The sequence below is a fragment of the Canis lupus genome, chromosome 12 (genome assembly GCF_003254725.2).
Source record: "Canis lupus dingo isolate Sandy chromosome 12, ASM325472v2, whole genome shotgun sequence".
In the NCBI taxonomy this organism is placed as follows: Eukaryota; Metazoa; Chordata; class Mammalia; order Carnivora; family Canidae; genus Canis; species Canis lupus.
The window spans coordinates 13,879,253-13,903,516 of record NC_064254.1 but is presented as its reverse complement, the minus strand read 5'-3'; the positions used below and the strand labels follow the sequence as shown (position 1 = coordinate 13,903,516).

Below are 24,264 nucleotides of genomic sequence, written 5' to 3'. Positions count from 1 at the left end.
GGAATTTATTTAGCCCCTAACATAGAAGAGGTCCTAGACTAGCAGAGAAGATAGATTGACAGGTGAGGCTGAGGTACTTTGCTAAAACTCAAGCTGAAGCACCGGGCCATGCTAAAACTTCCATCAGCAGACCCGCAAAGAGAGCCAGAGTCAAGGGGGAGGGCTTGGAGGGCTTTTTATGACAAAAATAAAAGAAATTTAGTGTTAAGTCTCCTGAAACTCACCATCTATCCACCTAGAATTTCATTTCAAGAATTTCTGCCATTATTGTAAGTTGTATTACTAATACTCAAGATTCAGCTCAAATACTTTCACTTCAATAAAACCTTCCTTCCAAACCCCAAGACAGAAGTAAAACTGCTTCTGAACTTCCATGTCACTTCTGCTGCCACCTTCTTAGGCCCTTACTCATTTTCTATCACTTTCTGCCACACAGTCACCGTCATCAATACTCATGCTTTATCCTTTTCCAAGATTCGGCCTCTTTCTGAGCCATGCATGTGACTAAGTCCTCTCTGAATTCCTATGGCCCTTTTCAACACACATATGGTAGGCACTCATACGTTGAATAAATATATGAATGAATCCAGAATATGGGTTGGGGGCTGATGGAATCCATACTCTATCAGCCTCTCCATCTAGTAAAACCCAACTCATTATAAAAACACTTAAGGCAACCGAAAAGCCTTCTAGCCATTCAGTCATGGCTGTCTTGCCCTCTTCCTCTACAGTATGCAATGAAAAGCGAGACTTAATACCCAGTAAGTACTCGCTGGGAGTCTGGCACTCAAGGAGACATTTGAACTTCCTAGCTTTATGCACAGCCAGAGTAAGCTCTACAGATTGAGAATTTTCCAGGCTCATTAAAAGAAATGAACAAAATCAACTTTTGCTTATACTCCTTCTACAGCAAAGACTAAACCGGACCGCCCCCCAAAAAGCAAAATGCATAATGAATCATCGCAATGTGCACAATGTATTGTGTACTTAAGTACTTAAATAGATATAAATACTTAAAATACAAACCTAAAACTATTGTGGGTGTTATTTAACAAATGTACCTAGTTTAGCTCTTCCCAAAATATTCCCTAGCCACTGGTATGCAAACTGCACTCCCTCGCTTTACCTTTCACTCTGACACAGCTATCTCTGGAGCACACCAGTACTGTGACAAGTAGTTAGGAAAATTTTCTAGCCACTGAATCTGCATTAAGGGCCTGGGCAGACAGAATGTAATTACCCTAACCTCAAGATGTGTTTTCAGTGTTGACAAATCACATGTTTCACTGAATTAAGAGTACTTTTTCTTTTAAGAACAAAATCCCTTGGCCCAGATAATAATTCACAACGTGTATACCCAAGGTGGCCCGCCTCTTCCCAAGCACCTTGTACCTGTTGACCGTGGTGGCATTCGTGAAAAAGGCAAGAAAACATCTGACTTTCATAACGACACCGGAGGAAGAAAACTTGACATTCATTCTCAAACATATGTGACTCCTTTCAAGAACTCCTGACTCAAAATTTCAGAGGGAAGTGGCCCTGTAATAACATCTCTTCTGAGAATAGTGCCATATGGTTTTAACAGAGGTTTATTTCCTGAACCCAACGAGGGCTGCTGATTCTCAATCCAACGAAAATAATTATGCAGACAATTTCACTCTATTACTTTCAGTGAAACCCATTCTGTGTGGTCCACACATGCCCACTGACACCTTCAAAGAGACATTAAGCCATTTTTATGTACCATACCCTTAATGGGTGGAATGCAAGGTAAATTTCCTTGAAGATTAGCACCTGTCGTCATGCATAAGGCACCCCCACTTTGACTACCACATGTTAATTCTCTGAGTGGGTCAAGAGGAGAGAAAGGAACAGAACTTCCAAGCTGAGTAACAACTAATTATCAGCCAGATATTAGGGAACACACACACACACACACACACACACACACACACATGCACACACATCAAGAACCAGAAATACTGCATCTCCCAAAGTCAACAGCGCTGCTGGGAAATTATTTCAGACACAATTGGCAGGTAGGAGGCCTGGAGGAGGGCAGGATGGGGGGAGGGTAACCGAGAACCACTCCCTTGTGTAAATTTTAGCAACATTCAACTGCTAACCTTAAAATAATCAGGAGAATAGGAAAATAAAATCCCTTCAGTGCGAAACAACACAAATGCTATAAAAATAAAGATTTAAACCAAAGAATACAGCTATTAAATAGCGCTTTCAAAGAAGACCACCCTTAAGCCTCAGAATATTCCCTAAGAAGAGAATACATCAACCCACGCCAGTGTACCCCTGAACCTGAATTTTATTATAGTCGTTGGCTATGAACTGAACTAAGTCTCCCTTTCAGACTATTAAAGATCACTGGGTTTGAAAATAAACCCATGAAAACTACTTTTTATTTTGCCAGTGCACTTGGCGCACTGCAGAAAGATCCTTTCCCTCCCGTAAGATCTGTGCCTTCCAATTCCTATCCACCTCCCTTTGAATCAGTGAGAGAAACAACCAAAAGAAGGGCAAGGCCTCTCTAGACGTCCACGGGAATTTCACAAAATCGAAGTAAAATTGCAAATATTCTTTAAGAGAGACATACTATGAGAGAGAATGTCTATTCAGGGGAAGCAGCATCCAGACCCGCAAGGTCAGAGCAGGAACCAGATACAAACCAGCACAGCATTAACCACAAGGCAGGCCCAAAGGCTGTTCCAGGACTGTTTTCTTTAGACTGCCTGAAAGTCTTGCCAAGAAACAGACGGATGCTGCTGAAAGAATCTCTTCCACAGCTGGGCATCTGGGTTCTATGACAGACAGCCCTACTCCGGTGTGTGTGGCCCATAGAACACATCGAAAGCTTGGGAGGGAGTATTTGGCAGAACAGGAGAAAACCCAAGGATGGTCTTTCAGTGGGAGCAGGAGGGAGAATCTAATTCCAACATCATGCACATTTGATTAAAACTTTGCCTTTGTTGCTGACACCCTGGACCGAAATTCTGTTTCTCACTTTTCCTATCTGTTTCTGAATATGTACTTACTGATTGGGCAGAGAAACTTCTCTGCTCGCTTTCATTTCCAGGAATACTTTTACATCTCATTTTTGCACCAGCCAACACTAAGGCATTTTTGTTTCTAACAATCGGAGGGAATGTTTGAATAAAAAAAACAAACTGAAAAATCTTGAAATTTCTTAAAAACAGCAACAACTGGAAACTGCCTAGCCATGCATGAGAACTATGTTGCCAAACAGGTTCTGGCGGAACTTTTTTTAATTAAAAAGTAATTCTACGTACCACCACTTATCAGATTTATTGTCTTAAAACATTAGCAAGTACCAGAGTTTTACTTCGGTAGTACACTGCTAAAACAATAAAACAGGAACAGAGCTGTAGTGAAGAAAGAAAACCAGCCTCTACTGAGGTGCCCTTCAAAGTAACAAGTCAGAGGTCAACAGAGAAAAGGAGGGTTAACCTGAAAAGTTAACTGTCAACAGAGAATACCTAGCTTCCAATAGCAACAGAACAATAGGCTACCATCTTCTCAACTATTCTATTCAATTTAAATAGCTTTGAAGATGCCTGGGGTGAGAGGTATGGGTATTGCTGGAGTTCTGCAGAGAAAAAGAAATGCACAAAACACAAACTGCTTTTTAGGAATTTAAAAACAGAACAATTCCCTGATTTATACCCATAAACATCACCCGAACACTTAGCATCTTGTACAAAAGCCATTCATACTCCTGTTCAGGAATTCCTCGGGTTTGGACCTGCTTTTGATGTTGCGAACCTTGTGAAGCCCATGAGTGGGAATCTCTCCCCCACGTTTTTAATAGTTGAGACATTTTTGCTAAAAAGAATGGGAAGACATGATAATCTCCGACCCTCACTCCCCACCCCACAGTGTTCCTGCACATTTACATGGCTCCTGGCTTGGTGTTCTGTTATCCTTGGCTTTAACTGGCAAAACGAAATAGCTATACCATTTTAATTATCACAATACCATTATTATGGATTTTTGGCGAAATCTTGATTTAAGGTCTATAAAAAATTTCCCTAGGAGAAGGTGGCTGAAAGAGTCTGTTAAAATGAATCTGTTTAATTTTTATGGAAACATTTTGCCTTCTCCAAAGCCACAGTACCTGACAGAAACTCGCACTAACAGAGTTTGGGGCATGTCTTCAAAGAGGTGTATTACAAGGGTGCCCAGGGGGCTCAGCAAGTTGAGCATCTGCTTTGGCTCAGGGCATGATCCTGGGGTCCTGGGTTCGAGTCCCCTGTGGGGAGCCTGCTTCTCCTCTCTGCCTCTCTGTGTCTCTCATGAATAAATAAATAAAATCTAAAAAAAAAAAAAGAGGTGTATTGCAAAGGGAAACAGGCCTGGAAATGAGACATTTAACACCCAACCTCTGTACTAGAGAGGGCATGGTTTCTGATCCTCCAGGGAAACTCACAGTGACCAAGGGTATTCTGGGTACCAAAGAAGGACAATCTGATCAAAGGACAATCTTGGACTCAGAAGAAGAGGCAGGATCCACGAGGATCTCATCCCCAAAAACCTGTGGCACTCTGTATCACTCATCATATACTTTTTTATAATCTCCTCTGGAAGGTATTTCTAAACCCCCCACATCTACATAAAATCTCTGAAGGCAGAGCACATCTATACTCCATTATGTCTCTCAAACTATAAGAAAAGCTGGTTTTTAATTGACTGATTTGTCCCAAAGTCTGGGCTTTTTTCTATCATGTTGGGGTCTGGGCAAATCTCAAATGCATCTGAGGAAAGAGATGGAAAGGAAAGGAATGAAAATTAATCATGTCATTTGGTCATATCGCTTTCTTGGATCACTTTACACCGTCTCCACATTCAAAGACAAATACTTCCTACTTCAAAAAATATATAAACAAAGAGCCGTTAAGTGTCCCATCATCCTAAATACTAACAATACTTTTGTTGATTAGCACCCATGGCTTGACTAATTATCAAATACATGAAAACGCAACCATCAAAACTCCACATTGCCACAGTGCTGTGGTTGGATTGACAGAAAAAGTAATACCTACTTTTCCAGTGGCAATGGTGGTGTGCAGTAGCTTCAATGTGTTTTTCATTGTGGAAGGGGTCTGATTTCTTTCATACGGATGTCGTTAGGAGGCTGAGGATTGGTGATGGAGTTAAGATGACAGAAAATGAAGCCATGGAAGAAAAGACTGCACAAATGCTTCATGCTACTCTAGTTAGAGATGAAAGGTGGGTGGAGTGAGCACTGGGCTTGCCTAGCTCATGTCATTGGGGAGAGATGTTCGAGAATGGAGTATAAAGAGCAAACACTGAAAGCACTCAGTTCTTGGAAACTTTGCTCTTTAGATTTTATGTGTTAGAAGCCGATCTTAAGGGCATTACCCACAGCGGTTTTGAGGTTTTTGAATAAAGGAGGAAAACAGGGGAATTGCATGGGCATCCTGATTGACCTCAATAGTTGATTTTATCTCTACATTATAGAACTGAATGAAAAAAGGAGCACTTTAGCCACATTTATCCACATGTTCTCTATAATGCTTGAATGCTAGCTTAATTTTGCTCCAAACTCCTGCTATGGATAGGGAATATATAGAATAAATATATGCATGTAGATCAAACCTATAGACCCACAGACTTTTTATGTGCTTTTCTGATATGAATTTGCATTACTAGAAGTTTAAAACTAGAAGATAAAATATAAATATCACTTTACGTGCTAAAATCAACATTCCCTTTTGCTTTTCTCTACAAATATTCTTTAAAAACTATCCATTTGTTCACAAATATTCAATGGGCATGTGCTGTGTGCAAGCCACCTTGCTAGAAACACTGGAAAATATAACCTTCCATTATATATGGTCTATATCCTCAAGGATCTTACAGGCTGAAAGGTAAGGTAATATCTACACATCCATAACTAATACAAAGCAGTGTGTTTCAAGCATCATAAAGCATTGCAGCCAGAGTGCTGCAAGACGTTACACTGGTAGACATCCTTCCTGGATGCATAAAGGAGTAGGTGTCATTTGAACCAGAAAGGTGGGTAAGATTTCAAGAGATGGAAATGGAAGTAGCATTTTCTAAGCAAAAGCACAGCATGAAAAGATATGCACAATTTGGGAAAGGCAAGGCACATTCAGGGAACAGTGAGCACAGTCTGGCTAGAGCAGTGGTTCTCAACACAGATAGTACCAACCACTGGGGGGGTTTCAGAAATTCCTGGTGGCAGTTTTGGCTGTCACATGACCACAGGTACAGGACTGTAACTGGGTGGGCAGAAGGTAAGGATGCCAGGTGTCCTGCAATGCATGGGACAATCCTTCACAATGAAATGTTTTTCTGCATCCCTCATGATTTTTGGAAAACCTATCGGACATTCAAGTAGATGAAAAAATCTCTGGTTATAATTACCGAAGCCTAGAACCAAAGCTCTATTTAAATATAAACATAAAGGTTTTTCTCTACAGTTTCAAAATGTTGGATCTTCTAGGAATAAAACTATCTAGAAATCAAGATAAGAGTTTACTTTATTCTACTAGGAATTTTACCAAGAGTTTTCAAGAGTTCAGAAAATCTCCCCCAACACTCTGGTATCTGAGCCACTAATATATACCTGCATCAATCTCAATTTATCACTGTTATATTCAAGATGATTTTATATATGTCCAAGCAGCTGGCTAGTTCATTATATTTTTTTCTCCAAGTATTTAGACATTAAACTATATCACTATTTAATTAAGTTCTTTTATTTCCTTTATGCTCCAATCACATGATTTTATTGATCATTTGGAAGTTATGCAGACAGATATAGAAAACAAATAATTTCACTTTAGGGTAGTAAAGGGACAATTACTGAGTATTTGTTATAAAAAGTGTGGGGGGATCGGCTTCAATACATCTGAGAACCACTGGACTAGAATGTGTGTAGGAAAGTGGTTAGAGATGTAAAGATAAGATGGGGCCAAGTGATTATGGGCTTAAAGAAGCCACCTGAGAAGCCTGTAACTGATTGGGTAGCACCTGAATGTGGTACTCTGCAATGGGATGCCCTCACATTACCATGATCAAAGCTGAGCTTCAGGGAGACTGAACAGTAGCACTGTGTCAAGAGAACTTTAAAAGACAGTGGTGGCTGGAAGAAGAGTTAGTAATCCTGGTGCCTTGCTACGGTTCCTTATACAAGGTAAGGAAGGGATAGTTTATACAGAGATGCACTATTTAAAGATCAAAGATCAAAAGGGTTTTGTGACGCAAGTTTTGGGGTTAAAGGAGATGGGGAAACGGGAGATGGTGGGGGGGTGATGAAAGATAAAGATCTGGGAGTTGTTCACAAAATCAGAGTGATGGTTCATGCCTGATGGTGCCTTAAATAAGCTAGCAAAGAAACAGAGGAAATCCAAGTTCCGAACTTATGGTGATGTCCCCTTGTAGGAGGTAAGTAGGAGTTTAAAAGATAAAGCAAAAGAGAAAGAGGAGCAGTCAGATAGGCAGGAGGAAATCGGAATACGATAATGGCAGAAGCCAACGATGGGAGAGAGGACGTAATCACCAGGGTGACATGCTGCAGAGGGGTCGAGGCCACCCAAGGGAGAGTACTAGCAAACTTCAAGATAGCAGTCTCAGTCGAGCCAGGGAGCGGAAGCCAAACTGCAAGAAGCTAGGAGTGAGTGGGTGTGAGGAAGTGGAGGCGACAAGTCTAAGTGACTCTTTCAAGAAGTTTGGTGGTTAGAAAGAAGAGAAATAAGATATTAGCTCAAAGGAGTAGTAAAGAAAAAAGAACGTTTTAGGATGGTAAGTCCGACCAAATAAGCAACAAAACGTGCCAGGGACTGTTTGCCAGGTTTTTTTATCTGTGAAATAAATGAACAGAGTCCCAGCAGCCTCTGTTACACCTCAAAGATTCTAGGATGAGCTGCTCAGCTGTACAAATTATTTTGGTTAAAAAATAAAGCGCCCTAACAAAAATCTGTTTCAGGAAAACAGGCCTGATCTCTCCATGGGACATAAAGGGGGGGAAAAATACACTGCCCAGTTCTACTAGGTTCCTACTATAAGCTACAAAGTATCACTTGGGGAGCTCACCAAGCCCATCCATGAAGAGGTGTCAAAGCCAGATTGGCCCCCCTGCTTGGGGACCTAGAAGAGCATGCTGCACAACCCCCCAGGAGATGCTACATATTGGCAAAACTTTGAGCTCCAACATCAATGCCCCTTTTTTTTTTAAGATTTTATTTATATATTCTTGAGAGACACAGAGAGAGAGAGAGAGAGAGAGAGAGAGAGAGGCAGAGACACAGGCAGAGGGAGAAGCAGGCTCCATGCAGGGAGCCCGACATGGGACTCGGATCCCGGGACTCCAGGATCATACCCTGGGCCAAAGGCAGGTGCTAAACCACTGAGCCACCAGGGCTGCCCCATCAATGCCTTTTTCCTTCACATCTGAACTGAGAGCATCCCAGCACCTACAACACAGGGCCGTCATACATATTACATATAATGTAAGGTATTATTATTGATATTCTTCATACCTCAAGATTAGAGTTACTGCTGCAGTTTAACAGGTATGGAACAGAGGCAGGGGAAAATGAAGTGGCTTTCCTACACTGCTACAGATACAGAAGAGAAGGCAAACTTCACAGCTTGCAATGTTGTGACCACATCAACTAGACCAGGCTGATTCTTCATTAACTCAATAGTCAGTACCAGCTCAGATCAAGTAAGTACTGATACTCACTATCTGTGGTTCTAAAATTAGATTTCTTTAAGACTAAGACTCTTGTGACCAATAATATCTATCTGTTGCTGAATACGTCACACAAAACCCGAAAATATCATATAAATAACCATGAAAAACTAATTATTTCAGAAGAATGGATTAAACTCTAGTCATGTTTCCACTCCTCTGCTTTCTTTGGGTCCCTGAAGCCTTACTCACCTTACTCGGCAGGTAAGCACAGGGTGCGGGCGGAGAAGGGCATCTGGGATCTAGTGCCAGGGAGGAGCCCAGCGGGCTGGGCAGTGGGCCCACCTGGAGGTGTCACAGACATTTGGCCAGTGTATTTTTTTCTCAGGGCTGGGGAACACAACTTAACAATGTTTCTGAAAGATCCCCTGAGATCATAATAGGAAGTTAGAGTCTTCAGAGTATCTATGGAATGCCCACAAGAAATGGCTTGGCCAAGGCTTATAAATATGTCACAACACAGGCGACTGTATCTCAGAAGCATGCTTAGTCTCCCCAGTGTCACTGGGTGAATTACAAGGAACTACAGTAGAGACAAAAGAGAGAGACACATACATTCTAAAACACTGTACCCAGGGGCGCCTGGGTGGTTCAGTGGGTGAGCATTTGCCTTCAGCTCAGATTGTGATCCCGGGGGCCTGGGATCAAGTCCCACATCTGGCTCCCTGCACGGAGCCTGCTTCTCCCTCTGCCTGTATCTCTGCCTCTCTCTGTGTGTCTCTCATGAATAAATAAATAAAACCTTGAAAAAAATAATATTAAACAAATAAATAAATAAAACGCTGTGCCCAATTTATAAACATTTACCTTATGTGGCACAAAAAGATGACCGATCTTTTATACTCAAGTATCAGCATCCCTCCCTTCGGAGCTCCCTTGTGTTTGAAAGCAGTGATGCAGCCATGCTAGACACAAAGGTCCCGGACACTGAAGAGACTGCCATGGTCCCGCTGAGCAATGAAACATACTGCGACTCACACCCAGCAGAGGCTTTGTCCAGACAATTTAAAAAACCATAAATAGGATAAGACACTATGGCTATCAAAATGAGGTCTTAAGATGGAACCAATGAATGATATAAGGATATATATTGATTAGGGTAAAATGAGAGAAGTTAGTGAACAGGCTATCTTTCTGCTCCATCATATCCAGATTCTGAAGGACAAAACCCCTCCATTTCCTGTAGGAAAGTAAGTATGGGATCATGCTCTGACACTGATTTCAGCTGTTTTGTTTTGTTTTGTTTTTGTTTGTTTTCCAGCTTTGTAGAGAACGAAGTAAAAGATGCAATAATCTGGTTTGAGGCAGCTGATGCCACCCAAGGGCCAGTAGAGATACAGCTTTAGAATGCGGACACTTCTCAAAATGGAATAAAGGTTCATATTTCACTTTATATTATTCTCACATCATCATCCTAGACCACGAAAGGAAAAAAAAATTCTATTTAGGGCGCTTCTTGGATTTAGCAATCACTTAACAGTTCATGTACTTCACTGTTCACTAGTACCTGACAGTTAGTAAGCTGGGAAGTTGAACATTAGCAGGGAAAAGGCATAATCCCTGAGGAGAAGCCAGGGACATTCATTCAGGAACCCAGCTATCTCCATTGTTACAAACATCGTTTAAAATTTTGAACATGACCCACAATGAGTCCAACTCATGGTCTATTTGGTTTTATCCCACAAATTAATAAAAATAGAAACATTCCCATTAACGTGCTTATTTCCAGGATAAACTGAAGATCCGGATGCAAATATTTTATTGTATTGTCTCAAAGCAATATGATCCAGCTAAAGAAAAATAACAAATAAACCGAGCTACCCCATTCTTGCCAGGAAAAACTAAACTGAAAGAAAAAAGTAACAAAAGTAAGAGGAGGAAAAATTAGTGTTTTTTAAAAGAGCATTTACATAAATGTGAGCTTCACTGTATGAATTTCTTTGGTTTACTACCATGACACTTAAATGCTGAGGGAATCCATTAGTTTAACTCTCAGTAGAACTGACAAGATAAAAGGGAAAAAACATATACCAAATGAAATAAAGATTAATGTGGGAAAGGTTTCTTTTTTTCCCCAGCTAGAAAGGAAATCTCTCCACCCTTCTGGAAGACTAAGGAAACTAACAATGCCTTCATGTCAGCCTATTTAGCATGTAGCCCACCTTACAGCCTCACTTTACTATTTTAGGTCTTTGTCAAGTCACACACTTTTTCCTACATCTGAGGATGATAGAAAAGCTTCCTTATAAAGACCTTTTCTCTTATTTTTCTACAGAAAGATTTTATTTCGATTGGAAAGCAACGATGTGCATTTTACTTCCTTGAGAAGCTATCAGCATGCATTTTACTTCCTGTGCTCCTAAGACCAGAGAGAAAGACAACAAAGTGGCCCAGGAACTAAGCCATTTGGGGAGACACCTTCCCTTTAGAGATCACTGATTGGTATTTGGTGAAAACGGGATGGCCGGGGCGGGTGTCTGTTTCAGTCTGGACACACAAGTGGCCACCGCTCTGCAGAGCTGCTTGTGCTCAGGCCTGCATCCCTTATCCAGGTCCAGACGGCGAACACTTCATCCTAACGTTCTCGCCAGCCAGTACAAGTCCGGGCTTCAACAAGTTACGTGTTTCTTTTCTTACACAAGCCCAGAGACACAATAATACACTGTGGCTCTCATGAAAAGTATGCTAATTGGTGATGCTTTCCAGACATCGGTGTCAAAATTTACTTGTAGTTGGTGCCTACTTGCTCACGTTTCATTCGAGTTCAAATTATTTGCTCTGCAAGGGAAATGTTTACTTTTGTACACATTTTGGTTCCAACCTCCGAAACCATGGCTAGAAATTAATCTGAACCACTGAATGTCTGCTTTAAAATCCAAACCCAAGTCTACCAGTTTAATGCCATCAATTACAAATACACTGTTTTTAAAACTCTGTTGTGAATAGTGGAATAGTCTCACCACACACACCAGAGCCCTAGTCCTGACGAATTATTCAAAACTATAGTTCAAAATTAGTTAGCACTCATGATCTCATGCTTCAGGTTAGTTTTTTAGCAACTCGGAGAGCTCACTTATCCATGCATCTGTCTACTCTCACCTAAATCTCCAGCTACACATTCGTGTGGTCTCACACATATACACACAAGAACACCCATACCAAGGTAAAACAATCGCAGAACTGCCCCACTCCATTAATTTAATGCTGAATGAAAAAAGGTAGACCATCGCCTCCCTCTTCCTATCCCCTTGGTAAATATCAAACCAGTGTTTTTCACAGGATTAGTAACAGAAAATGGGTGACTTCCCTGATATAAATAACTCTACAGTGCACTTCATTGATTGTAAACCCTTGAATACACTAAATCCATTTCCTTAAAATAGTCGGAAATGAAACCCCTTTTCCCTTTATTTTAAATCAATGTTTCTCTGTATGCTTTCTCTTATTTATTTTACCATCTGCTATTTTGATTATTTATTTGTATGAGTATCACATGAACGGCAGAGGGAATTGATTTTGATGGTATTCTTCTGCAGTCGGAAAGGCCAAAATCTGATCATGAGTTCTAACCACAGCTGCCCTGGGAGCATTTTTAAGGCTAGTAATGTGTATCGGCAAATCACGTTTTTAAAGAAAAATTGCAGCAGCAACAGATGAATACTGCTAACGCTTTTAATAAATATTATAAATTCATTTAGCAAACTGTGCGATAGGCACAGGACAATACGCAAAATGCTAGAAGATATAATCTCTCACAAAACAAAAAGAAAACAAGAAAAGAAAAAGAAACGTAAGCCTAGTTTTGTCACAGTTTGGCTTCCTCCCACACATTTCCTGCCATTAAGGGTGCTGTAGTCCATGCTTAGAACGGAGCTTGGAGGAGTGCCCAGAAGAAGCCAAGAACAGCAATGGTGCATAGTAGGTACTCAATAAATACCTGACGACAGTGTGACCTAAGACCCATTCATTTCATGAATGTTTCCCGTCTCGAGACACTCCTTCCTTTTGCGCTTTTCTTCTCCAGGATGTTAACACTGACTTTCATGGCATATAAACTCCCTAACAGTAAGGTGCAATTCTGATTCTCACCATACTTAGGTTGGAAAAGTACCTTTCCAGCAGGCTTCCTTGCCTTTATGTGTCTCCCTTCTGTTTCTTCTTGTCTTTGATTCCTCCTGCTTCCTCCACCAAACTAAAATATCCCAATTGCACTGCAACACTGGAGGTCTTCTATAGACAAAGGTAGAATTTGCTCTAATCTCTGTAATTCCATGTTATGTAGAAATCCAATTCCATCTACTTCCAACCATCCTGCAGGAGAACCCACGGGCCACCCCACTGTCTGCTCCATCAACTCAGATTCTTCTGAATGGTCTTTACTGTTCTGTATCCTTAGTCCAGTTCTACCTCTCCAACTTGATTTTCCTCTTCTCTCCAACATTCACCCTCTGTTCCAATCTAGCCTTTCTCTTTCCGTCCCCTACATATCAAATCGTCTTCCTCTTCCCAGAGCTCTTAATAAAGGTCTTGAGTTCACCTAGTCATTTGTATCTCTTTTTTTCCAGATTGCATTTCCTCCAAGTGATCACGTTTCTTTGAGAATGTCCATCACACACTAACGATGATGAGATTTTTACATCCATTTTGCCATTTACAAATGAAAAACTATTATTATACATAATCTTCTAAAATCCCCACTATAGGGGCGCCTGGGTGGCTCAAATGGTTAAGCATCTGCCTTCAGCTCAGGTCATGATCTCAGGGTCCTGAGATTGAGCCCCCACATCAGGCTCCCTGCTCAGTGGGGAGTCCACATCTCCCTTGCCCTCTGCCTACCCCCCCCCCATCGTGCTCTCATGCTCTCTCTCTCTCTCAAAAATATAAATAAAATCTTAAAAAAAATAAATACAAAATAAATAAAGTCACTATTATAGGTAGGTTTCAGTATCCCCATTTTTCTATTGAAAATGCCAAGGTCCCGAGAAACAAAGTGATTTGTCAAGGATGCGCATTCAGGAAGGGTCAGCACTGTGGCCTTCAGTTTGGTAATTTGAAGTCCCAATGGTCCCCCCACTCTGCCATATGCCCTTCCAGCTGCTGACCCATTTCTCTAACGCCCTTACAGAGAACACTCTAAAAGTGTGCTCATTTTCTAAATTCTTTTTCCCCACCTCCTACCCTCCATTTCTCTCCCAAACTTTCGCCAAGCGATCCTTTGAACCTATCCTTCGATTGACATTTCTTTTTGCCAAGATCACCAGGAACCCATGGTTCCTCAATAACCCAGTATTTCCTTCTGATTTTTCAATGTCACATCAGTGAAACATGAACTCTAGGTAGCTTCGAGACTTTAAGATGCTTAACAAATACTCTGTATGGCCTGCAAGTTCACACTGTTGCCATTTTTAACTTCCTACCCAGAATGCACCGTGACATTTGTTTAGCACCACATAATCAGAGCATCCCCATTCCTCCCTGTCTTTGCTTACCCACCTCCCTGTCTTATTTATTAACAAGGAAAAGTGCACTTTAGAACCACCTCGGCAAACCTGCCACAGAGCTTTTGACCTTGATAGCTGACTGAGCCTCTAATGTTTTCCCCTCTGTCACAGACCCTCCTCAGCCAAGTCACCACTTCCCTGGCTTAGTTCTTCTTCTGCCTTGTTCTGTGGGGCATACTCCTCCACAGAGCTGCTGCTTCTTTTCTCTACTTCATTTAGCCCCCTGGACATTAGAAGTCAGACACTAGAAAAGCTGGTTCCATTTTCACAAGTTTTGAATTAAAAAATAATAATAATTCAAATTACATTTTCAGGTAGGCTAAGGAGCTGAAAATAAAATACCTGCCAAACTGCTCCTGATTTTCCAGATATCATACTGAATTGAGGATAGTTTACATTTAAGGATTTCCTAAGAATCTTGAATCCATATTCTATCATCTTTCATGTAGCTAGACCTCCAGAAATTGGAAAAGCCATTGTCTGGCATTGGATCTTCCTTCCATTTGCCCTTCACCAGACACCCTATTTCCTATGGATCAGGAGAGAATTACTCTACCCCTTGATTCAGCTATTCCTGATCCACAGTCTTTTTCTACTGATAAAAAATGAAGCACTATTTTTCCTTTCCCTTCGTGGTAATTAGTGAACCGCTACGTTCAAAAGACAGTCTTTTTTCCTACATACAGTTCTTTTCTCCATTAATTGATTTAAATTGTTTTTTTTCCTTCACTTGTATTTGATTCCTACTTACTTTTGATTCTCTCTCTCTCTTTTTTTAAGTAAGCTCTGTGCCCCATATGGAGCTTAAACTCACGACTCTGAGGTGAAAAGTCGCAAGCTCTAAAGACTGAGCCAGCAGGGTACCCCCATTACTAACTTTTGCAAAACAAAAACAAACAAACAATAAAGCATATAAAAATTGTTAAACTGGGTGATGGGCATTAAGGAAGGCATGTGATGTAATGAGCCCTGGGTGTTTTATGCAATGGATGAATAATTGAACTCTACATCTGAAACTAATGATACACTACATGTTAACTAATTGAATTTACATTTTAAAAGTTTTAAAAAAATTGATAAGCTTCTAGTTGGAATAACCTGAAATAATTTTGGCTGTGATAATATTTTCTGTACTTTCTTTAAATTCTCAGCTAGAATCTTTTCTCTTCTTGACTTTGGTTTGAATCATACTAAGCCATTTTTAAACATGAAATGCTTAATAGAGATGTGTGACCTAGGCAAGTCTCTTAACTTCTCAAGGCTCCTTCCTCACTTGTAAAACAATTTTTTCTCTGACCACTTCACAAGGTTATTGTGAAGTCAAAAGAATAACATAAACTTTGTAGACTATACATATATAGAATCTTTTTTCAAAGGCAGGTCTGAGAATCCTAAGTGGAGGCACACAGCACCACTCCAAAGGAGGAAATATGGAGATGGAGAGATGGAGCCTCAAAGAAGTGTGAAGAAGAGCCACAGAAGCCCCTCAAAGCATGATTACAGTACCCAGCACAGCATGCCCTTGGTCATTTCACATGCCAGACATCACATGAGAACCTGTCAAGTGGAATAAAGTGAAAGGAAAAAAAGGGACAAGAAGAATAGCAAGGAGGAGGATATACAATTAATTCAAGTTATATTGTGAGGCAGGCAACTATATCAAGAAATAAATAACTCCAAGGGCTGGAATATTCTTAAGGAACTAGAATAAAAAATTTCATACCAGTTTTTATAAACTAATTTTCAAACTGTTTATCTTTACCTAACAGAAGATTTACCATCTAGAGATTTGCCCACTTCCTTCTAATAATTAAAAAAAAAGAGGGGGTGTGTGGGTGGGTCAGTCAGTTGGGCATCTGGCTCAGGTCACCATCTCAAGGTCATGGATCAAACCCCGAGTTGGGCTCCATGCTGGGTGTGGAGCCTGCTTGAGATTCTCTCTTTCTCCCTCTTTCCCTCAGTCCCTCTCCGCCTCCGTCCCTCTCCCTCCAAAAACAAAATGAAATCAGCCTAGAAGATATGAACAAAATTGTGTAAAATAAAAAGGATGCATGAATATATATGCATACACACAAATATCACTCAGGAAAAACACTGAAAGGAAGTACATCAAAATACTAGCTGGGGTTATCTTTGGTGTTGAGTTTCAAGTGACTTTTATTTTCTTCTTTATGCCTTCTGAATTTTCTGAACTTTTTCCATCCAATGTTTTTCTTATGTAGTAATTAAATGAAAATAAACGTTCTTGTGAATGGATAAACTGTGACATATCTAAACAACAGAATATTATGCAGTATTAAAAAGAAATGAGCTCTCAAACCATGACAAGACATAGAGGAACCTTAAATGCATATTACTAAGTGAAAGAAGTGAATCAGGAAAGGCTGCATATTATATGATTCCGACTATATGACATTCTAGAAAAGGTAATACAATGGAGACATTAAAAAGATCACAGGTCAGGGGCTTGGTTGAGGGCGAAAGGATAAATAGGTGGGATTAGTTGGGATTTTTAGGGCAGTGAAACTACTCCATATGAAACATGTCATTACACATATGTCCAAATCCATACTATATACAACAAGAGTGAACTGTAACATAAAATAAGGACTTTGGGTGATCACAATGTGTTACTGTGCAATCATTGTTTGTAACAAAGGTACCACTTGGCGGGAGCTGCTGCTGTTGGGGAGGCTCTACACGTGTGGGGGCAAGAGACACAAGAGATGTCCATATCTTCCTCTCAATTATGCTATAAACCTAAAACTTCTCTAAAACAATTACATCTTAAAAATAAGTTTTATTCAAAATGTAAGAAGAAACAATGGGTAGCACTGCACCATATATATGCTTTTATTACTAGTCCCACAAATGTTATATTTTCACCAAAACAATGTATTTTCCACATAATCTAAATTACCAAAAAAGAATAGTACTACTTTTCTGCAATGGCAGAGTACTTATACATGGCAGCATTAAGGCCAACAGGAAAAAACAAATCCCATTCAGTAGGTAGGAATTCCTTTCTTGCGACTGATAATAATTTCCATTTCTCAAAGAAGAAAAGGTGGCCTCATAAAGATATGTCAGAGCCAGAGGAGTCCAAAGTTGTACTGCTGATTGTCACATGAGACCCTCTGTACCAGGGTTTCTCCCCTTGTGCCCCAGTCCTTCCCACTTCCCACCGAACTGAGGAGAAATAAAGAACTACAAATAATATTTGAGACTCTTGGTTTAGATTTGCCTTAACCTCTGACATAAAGTTTTATAAGGTTGCCTCCCAAAATCACTCACAGATATTCAAGGCCCTTGGTATCAAGCAGCAGAAAAAGTAGAGAAGAGAGTTGACTTTGTTGTTGCCAAGGAACTGGGCTGGCAAACTCAACTCCTTGAGGCCTCCATTTTCTCATTTATCAAAGAGGAGAAATGGATATAAAGCATCCAGCACAGAGCCTCATGGACCAACGGACATTCGTGGTTATGCTCTGCCCCCACCATGCACACACTCTCTTCAAATTGGGTAAGTTTTGTGGCACTCTCCTTAGCTTTGGAAACCCTTCTTGGAATCAAAATGGAAGCCCATTCTGTGAGACAGAGAAGTGTCCCCCACTTCTCTGGGCAATGGGAATAGTGAGAGAGCAAGAGAGCTTGCAGGTGCTGCTAGGGAGGGAGATCTGCTAGATGACAGAGCAGAGGGGAGAATATGCCACAATAAGCAGAGGTAAGATGGGAGACCATGGGACTGAGTTCTCAGTAAGGGCACAGAGCAGATGCGATAGGGACAAGGGACTGAAGCTGTCAGGAGATATGGTTGTGGCCACAACTGACAATAAAGTATGGCTAGTCATTAACTTTCACAAGTTATTAAAGGAAAAGCTGGGACCCTGCTCATTTTCCCTACACAGTAAGCCCTCTCATGTCCTGATACGTTCAACATAATACTGATTACTCAACTTGGCTCTATTCTCGATTTTGCTATGTTTCTTCCAAGTTGGCTTCTCAAAATTCTTTCATCAGCACCCAACATTCAGAGGCTCGGACACAGAGCAGACCAGCTATAAGCGTTTGCCCAATTAGTGAAGAAAGAGAGGACATATATATCTTATGAAAGCTGACTTTGCTTCCTGAGGTTAACTGATTTTAATGACCAAACTTGTTGAGGACAACAATGTCTAAGTATCGACATTAGAATTTCATGGAATTGCTTACAGGTACTTCTTAAGTGTGTAGAAATCTTGGGATTTAATGTCCTAATGTATAATCATCTTTTTAAAGCAATTATTTTAAATAACTTACAACCGCAAGTCTTCTGACTGCCTAACAATTGAGACCAATAATGTGACTATATTTTCCTGATGTGAAAACTATCGAAATCCATTCCAAGAACCAGACAAATAGCAACAGGTCTAGAACTAGGAATATAACTCAGCCATGGTTCAGCTTCAGGAGCTCTTCACAGTAGCAAATACTAACTAAGTAAAATAATTTCAGAAATTAAAAAATGTTTTTTTTCCAATAGACTTTTAGCATAACTTATTCCAACTTTGAAAACAATGAAAGGAGAATTTATAAATTAGCCAGAAAAGCCACCTATTCCTTCAAACACAAGGATCATCTTCCATCCCTCATGAAGTTTTCATTTACAGTGATATTTGACTCATCCTGTTGAGTACAGGGGTGCATAACAAAAGTGGTAATAACCAGAGGCATCTATCTAGATCATCAGGTTTCCTTCCTCTGGTCAGTTTGCACCACAAATCTCATGCTGCAAAGCTACATTTCATCTTTCATTGTCAGATTTTTTCCAACTCAGTTGCAAATTTTTATGATATTTCAGTTCTCCTAACAAGAGAGAATGAAGTGGTCATGCCACTCCATGCAGGGCTTCTCCTGGGCTGTGACTGAGGATGGAAAGTCAACCCTCAGCAAAAATGGATGTTCCATGTTGTTATATCCCATCAAGTCCCTTCCTAATTAACTAACTTCTATTCCTATACCACCACCGGGCTAGCAAGTGACAGGTTAACTACAATCAAACCATATCCTCGGCACAGCTCCTGGACAGCCTGGATGAAAGCAAAGGGAAAAGACAGCTCTCCTGCTTGGGTTATTATAGCTATGTGGCTCTACCAAGGAAATGCTGCCTCAAGCTTGACAATATATGGAACCAATATATAATATATAAGGGGAGCAAAAATAGGCTCTATAAATAAGAAAATGGGCATATATTCTACATTTTAGTCCATCTATGATTTCCTCATTACAGAACCCAGAAATCCCTGCAGCCCCAGCCCCAACCAACTTCCTTGCTATGTCTGATCTGTGCCATAAACATAGATTTCTAAAAGTACCCAGGGGAGTCCATGTGGGAATCCCCTGAGAAGTGATCAAGGCACAGGACCTTCCACTGGCACGCTATCTGAACACCCACTCTTGCTCCCTTTAAATCTGAAGACCTTTATGAAAACCTTTGTCCTTCTCGATGAGCCTTTCGACATTACTACAGCTCTGTGTCCAACCTCCCTAAAGCCCCGGCGACTGAACACACTCACTTGGTCTCTATCACAGTTTCTCAAAAGGAAAGGGAAGTTGGTTTTAAGTCTTACTCCAGGTAAAAAAGCTCAAGAAGAACAGATGACAAAGCCATGTTGGTGGGGGGAGGGTATACCAATGGGTCTTGTGTTGCCTCAGAGAATATACAATCTGTTTCATAACTCATTCCTTGGTCCACAATACTTAAAAGGTATACAGATGATAAGGAACAAATGCCCTTCTGCTGTCCACACATGTGTAAGGAAGAGATGTTTCCAAGTAACAAAGTATTCAGAAGAGAGCTCCTTTTTGTAATAGGAATAAACCACACCTCTTTTCCCTTGCTTTTCCTTCCGACTCTCAATCTCTTGACCTCAAGAGCAGAGAAGAGGAGACACGAATCCCTTTCAGGTCGACTTTTGCTACAGGAAAGGTAGCTCTAATTTTTAAGGATCCTTAGAAGGGGTCTTAAAAATAAATTATCTGAGGGCGGGGGAGACCCAAACATAGAAATCATGAAAATAAATAAATAATGTACCAAAGTGCCGAGGCCACAAAGAAAATATCACAGACAAGAAAGAAAGGAGGCCAGTGAAAGGAAGTGGGTTGTGCAGCCAATGGTGGGCTGCGGGCGGCTCTCCAACAGTGATGATGCTTTGGAAAAAGTAGTGGCTCAAGGGTCTGAAGTGTGCTTAATGAACCAATGAGCCCAAGTTATTTTGGAAGGAAAGAAAAATATGTTTTCTGAGTATTTTTCCTTTCCCCAAGCTTAGCACCACACCCGCTTAGCCTTCGTCCCAGTTGGGTCACCTGTTTCAAAGTCTGTTTCTTTCGTCTCTTTGATTATTTTTTTCCTTTAGAGAAAATTATATCCACTTAGCTCAAAACAAAGCACTCATCTGAGAATGCTACATATGTGCACATACTTTGTTTTTCATAGTTTCATCAGAGAGCTATCATGAGTGCTTAAAGCAAACCATCTGCAGGTGTGCTAATTTGTTATTACAAAAGTTGCTCCAACAGGTATTTAATAAGCAAAAGACTGGATTCAAGAATAAATCTAAAAATAAAAACTGACGTTTGGCCTCGCTGAGAGAGGCTAAAGCCAGGAAACAAGGCTCTTTGCTTCCCTGCATCCCAGCTCCAAAGTGGACAGGATGGCACACTCAGCAGGTCTTTCTCAGGTTTGTTCTGCTCAGCTTCGCCACTGCTCTGCCAGCTTTTAAATGCATGAAGGTTTCTGTTTTCAGAAATAAATCCTGCCCATAAACGCTCTCCTTCCTTCTCTGTGCCCATACATTCCTTGAGGGTGATTTGTGGATCCCATCTCTCAAACTCCAGGTTACATGAACTTTGGTGTCACCTGGAAGTGCTTTTAATTTCTCCCAGGAGGAAGGAACAGAGAACAAAAAATGAGTCAACTTCATAAAACCCCACCTTCTGGATCTGGCATAGACAAGTCAAATATACCTGAGTTTTTCCAAAAATAAAATCTCACTCGGTCCCACATTCTTGATAACACTTCTGTTCTAATTACCAATAATAATTTTTTTATCATGTGGCAGATTTGTTCCTCTTTTTTGGTCATATTTTTCTCAATCAAAGATTCTAATGGCCACTGAAGCAAGACAAATTACCCTCATCATTTGTGTCTATAAACCTCTGCAATTCTGAGCTTCAGAATTATAATGGGAACCAGAAATAGTGCCCCTGACTTTAAAAGCAGAAAGGTGGCGCTTTGTTGCACTTCATAAACACACAGAGAAATGCTAATATGGAGGGGATTTGAATGAAAAGCCATCTGGCCAAACCCTCAGCCTTTAGTCACCCATCCTATTTAACAACTCTTATAGTCCAGGAGTCCTTCTCTAAATCCAACCTAAATCTATCATGCTTCAGTGAAAACTTGTTCTTTCTCTGACCGTGCCAGAAACAAAACAGCTGGTCACCATACACAGCTTAATAACTCCTCATAATTTTGAAGTCTGTTATTAAGTCATTTCTGTCTCCTCTTCTTGAAGCAAAATAATCCCACGTCTTTCAACTTATAGGTTCAATTTTACAATCCTTTAATCATCATCAATGCTCTGCGCTAAACATTCTTCAGTTTTCCATGTTGCCTTCATGTTTTGAAACCCAGCTCACCTTTGGAATTGTTTCTCGTTGTCCATAAAAGCCCGAAGACTCGACTTGAATGGTAACCTACTGCTATGTTTGGGTAATTTTTGGTACAAACCTGCTCCTAGGGCTCCTTCTAGAAGAAAAAAACATGTTCGTCGGGACCCGGTGTTCTTACTACTTAGTGCTGGTCACAGAGCAGCCGTTCCCCTCCTCCCCCATCTACTCCCACTCAATCTTCCTCACCAGACAGAGCTCTTCCAGGTCTTTCTCAACTTACTTTCCCTAAATGATCCTATTATAAAATGAGTATCTAGCTAATCTGATCTGATCCACTTACGTAAACCAAGTTATTAACCAAAAATGTCTTCAAATGTGTTCTCCATGGCAGATAACATCTCTGCAGGTCCTGTCCTCAAAGCCTTAACCCAAAGAAGAATCTTAGGCACCCTGGCGAGGATCACACGAGAGAGGTTTAGGGCCTGTGGGGGTGGACGCAGAGAACCCTTCTGTGCTCCTCACATTACGCTACGGAGACCATGGGTAGAATGATACAACCAGCAGCTTTGAGGGAGGTGATTCTGGTTATCTTTTTCTGCAAACCTTTTCTCAACTTCGCAGGCATTCTCCTACTGCTTTCTCTTCTACCAAAATTAGACAGTAGATTTCTGACACTGAGCATGTTCGGGGCTTGATACGTGATATGTCCTTTACCTTGAAGCGTCTTCCCTGGCCTTCTCGGAGCTGGCTCCTTCTCACCCTTCAGCCTTGGCTCTAATGTCATCTCCTCCCAAGTGGTCTTCCCTGCACACTCTAGAATAGGTTCCTACCCGTCCCCTGATGCCCCATTATTCTTTGGGGCATGGCTCCATCAGTTCCCTTTAAAGTACTTATCACAATTTACAATCAGATGCAATTAAACACAAATGCTGATGCGCTCATCTCTCGTCCATCTTCCCCTCAGGATGCAGGCTCCTCAAAGGCAGGGATCGTATCTGTTTTGCCTCGTGAGCCTGGCACCTGGCTAACTGTACCCACTCAAAAATCATTTTTGAACGAATAAATATCCCCACTGCCAGAGATATTTACATTTTTAAAGCAGATCTAATGGTCATTAAAAAGGGGCTCTGGTAGCTATAATAAAGGGGGCAGATGTTTATGGTGGTGGGATTGTTTAGTAGGAGGAAGGGGTAGGGGTCCTCCTCCTCGGACCCATGCAGTCTTAGTCAGACGAGGCCAGCCCGCCCTATAACAGAGACAGCTGCTGCCTCTTCCAAGACCTTCACTAGAACCTGCTGTCCATCCCATTGTCTCACTCCTGCTCCTTCAAGCAACCTATCTCGTTTCCCGTTATTCTCTCTCCTTTTGGCTTCAACAGAGGCATGCCACTTAACAGCATTCCATCGTTGTCCTGATGCTACTTCCTTACCACCATCACCTCCACAAAAGGACCATCAGTGCCACAGGAAAACATCCAGGCGATTAGCATCAGAACACGAGCAGTGGCAATCTTTGGAGATGTGATTAGGGACACTTTTTATTCTCTTAACTAATTTTTTACTTTCTACTCTTTCTACCATGTACTTGCCTACATTTTCTTCCCATGCAACTTTTTTTTTTAAAGATTTACTTATTTGAGAGATAGAGAGCAAGTGCACATGTGTGCATGAGTGAGGGAAGGGGCAGAGGGAGAGACTCCTCAAGCAGACTACACACTGAATGCAGAGCCCTAGCCAGGGTTCAATCCCACAACCCATGAGATCACAACCTGAGCTGAAAGCAGTCTGATCCCATGCCTATCAGACTGAGCCACCCAGACGCTCCTCATATTAACTTTTTGAAGGTACCCGGACAGCTCAGTTGGTTAGGCATCAAACTCTTGGTTTCTGCTCAGATCATGATCTCAGAGTCACGGGATCAAGCCCCACCTTGGGCTCCTTGCTCAGCACGGAGTTTGCTTGTCCCTCTCCCTCTATTTCTCCTCCTGCGCTCTCTTTCTCTCTCTCTCTCTCAAATAAATAAATAAATAAATAAATAAATAAATAAATAAATAAATAAAATCTTTTATTTAACTTTCTGTTCGAGCACTATTTCACTGGTATTGAAGTAAGTTTCTACTGAGGGTTAACTCACACATCTTATTTTATCTCACAAAATTCAGTGTTTTCAGCTCAAACTTCCATTTGAGCGAATTCAAGACTCTTCAACAAACATGTGCACACACACATACACACATCTATGCCTTCTATGTGTGAGGCCTTAAACCCTGCGACCTATTTGCCACAGAGCACTGCTACTACATCTCCAGGTTTCCTTCTTAAGTAACGCCACTTCATAACA

General features: G+C 41.0%; 1 protein-coding gene and 1 long non-coding RNA gene across 12 annotated transcripts in view; one reads left to right on the top strand and one right to left on the bottom strand.

The window, feature by feature from the left end:
* Positions 1 to 24,264, bottom strand: part of RUNX2 (RUNX family transcription factor 2) — a 326,022-nt gene that overhangs the window by 178,309 nt on the left and 123,449 nt on the right. The window lies entirely within an intron of this gene.
* LOC112641675 (uncharacterized) lies at positions 9,186 to 12,422 on the top strand. The gene is made up of 3 exons (XR_003124758.3): positions 9,186 to 9,371; positions 10,035 to 10,149; positions 11,049 to 12,422. It is a non-coding gene; the product is annotated as an uncharacterized LOC112641675 (long non-coding RNA).